Source organism: Propithecus coquereli, unplaced genomic scaffold, assembly GCF_000956105.1.
Source record: "Propithecus coquereli isolate 6110/MARCELLA unplaced genomic scaffold, Pcoq_1.0 Scaffold283, whole genome shotgun sequence".
Lineage (NCBI taxonomy): Eukaryota > Metazoa > Chordata > Mammalia > Primates > Indriidae > Propithecus > Propithecus coquereli.
The window spans coordinates 1,957,246-1,959,407 of NW_012148430.1; the positions used below are offsets into that span (position 1 = coordinate 1,957,246).

Below are 2,162 nucleotides of genomic sequence, written 5' to 3' on the forward strand. Positions count from 1 at the left end.
TGATTGAATGATTGATTAAACCTAATTAAGATGAAGCAGGAACTCTGTTTTCATAGGGTGTAATATCTTCAGATGTAGATACTAGATCTTCAGATGTAGTATCTTCAGTTGGCCTAGTAAAATGAACTTGGCACTGGTTTGCAGACCACTGGAAAATTCTGATATTTTCAGTAATGTGGTAAGAACATACTGTAAGAATACAATTGTAGATGTATTTCATAGTTTGAAACTTTCAAAAGGCTTTTTTTTAATAGAACTAATGTATATTTACAGTAGAAATTTTGTGAAACATGGTAAGGAATGAAGGAGAAAATACTACTTACATGTAAGTCTACCACCTGGAGAAAGGCACTGTTAGCCACTTGGTGTATTTGTGCATACAGACGTCAACACATAAATATAATAGAGATTGTATACATTCAATTTTGAATTCTTTTTTTGTTTTGTTTTGAATTCAATTAAATTTTTTTTCCTCTTTAATGTTTGAACCTTACAGGCCCCTTTACAGATGTAGTCACTACAAATCTTAAATTGCGAAATCCATCTGATAGAAAAGTGTGTTTCAAAGTGAAGACTACAGCACCTCGCCGGTACTGTGTGAGGCCCAACAGTGGAATTATTGACCCAGGGTCGACTGTGACTGTTTCAGGTAGCAAATCATGTCCTGAATATATGTACATTTTAATTTTGACATTTTATGATTATGTTTAATTTGGTTTAATTATTTGGATTTCAGCTGGAGGGAGGGAAATAATTTTTATGTTACTCTGGCTTTGCCTTTAAAGATGTCCGTTATCCTACCATATGCAAACTGTTGTGGAAAATTTCTCACCCTCATCTTGTCGGGGGAGGTATTTGTAAGGTATTATTGATAAGTTGTTATTGTCAATTTAAAATTTTTTATCTAGCTTTTGTTTCTGTAACTCACCACTACATTCTGTTTTTATTATTTTATCTTTGCAAAATCACACCGTTTTTGTTATTGGTCATTCTCATTTAGATCTTGAGCTTATTACATATTGCATGCAGCTATGGAAGTGTTGTCATTCTTTTGCTTAAAAAAGTACAATGCCTCTTTTTTTGCCTATTGAATCAAATCAGGTGAGTCTTCATGCCTTTTATTATGAATGCCAACAGTGTCCTGCATTTGGAAACTTTATTTTTGTTACTCTGTTATGTCTTTATTTGTAGTTGAAGAAGTATGCTTGGTTCCTGCAATATATGGATTCCTTACTCCTGCTGTGGAGTCAATCTATGCTGGTGCCATAGTTAATGCCCTCTGTAAACTGTTCCTTTCTTCCCTCAGATAGTCCCTCAGATTTCTGAGGACGATACCCCTTAATTATATATCTAACATACCTAGGAAATAGGAAGCAAGTATTAGAGTGTATATGGTTCCATCATGGGAGAACCTCTTAAGTTTGTAACAGTAGTTCTCATCTCCCACTTTGTGTTGCGATAACATGGGGAGGATGAACACACGAGTTCATCTCAGAATCTTTGGGGGCATGGCTTAGAAATGTGTACATTAACAGTAACAAGAATGCCCGGGTGATCCTGACAGGCAATCCTAAAATATAATTCTGTATCCGTTTTCTAGTTTTCAAATCCATAGCAGATTAAAAATAGCAAATTATACAGAGAGTGAGAATCTAGAGTAGGCACCTTGAGAGTATTTAGAAGTGGAACCTGACTACAAGGGTAGTAAAGGACAGACCATAGTCAGAGTTCTTAGTGACACTAAATCCTCCCTCAGTAGGTATAGGCCAAAACTCAAGAGCTAGGAAGCTCTAGAAAAGATGTTTTTCGTGCGTCTTGTGGTAAGGTGGCCTGGGAGGAATCCTTTCATGTTTGCTTGCAAAGTCCAGTTCATCAGTTCCTGAGAAAGATGGATGGACAATAAGATAAAGGAAGCAATGCATGCATTCTAGATGTTGCTCTCTACATCTTTAAGCCTTTAGCTAAATTGGAAGGAGGTAGAATTATTTCAATCCACGTAGTTAAAAATAGTTTATTGGTATAAACAGCTATATCCCTAGGAATCCATAAAACTATTACAGAATGACTTTTCTTTGAGGGTTCCAGATTGCTGAAGTTTAAGAACATTAAGAAAATTTATACTTTTCAAAGCACTTTTCTCCACATAAACCCATTGCATTGAG

At 35.5% G+C, this 2,162-nt stretch overlaps 1 protein-coding gene across 1 annotated transcript in view; it reads left to right on the top strand.

Moving 5' to 3' along the window:
- VAPA (VAMP (vesicle-associated membrane protein)-associated protein A, 33kDa) overlaps positions 1 to 2,162 on the top strand; it is a 94,037-nt gene that overhangs the window by 48,876 nt on the left and 42,999 nt on the right. The window lies entirely within an intron of this gene.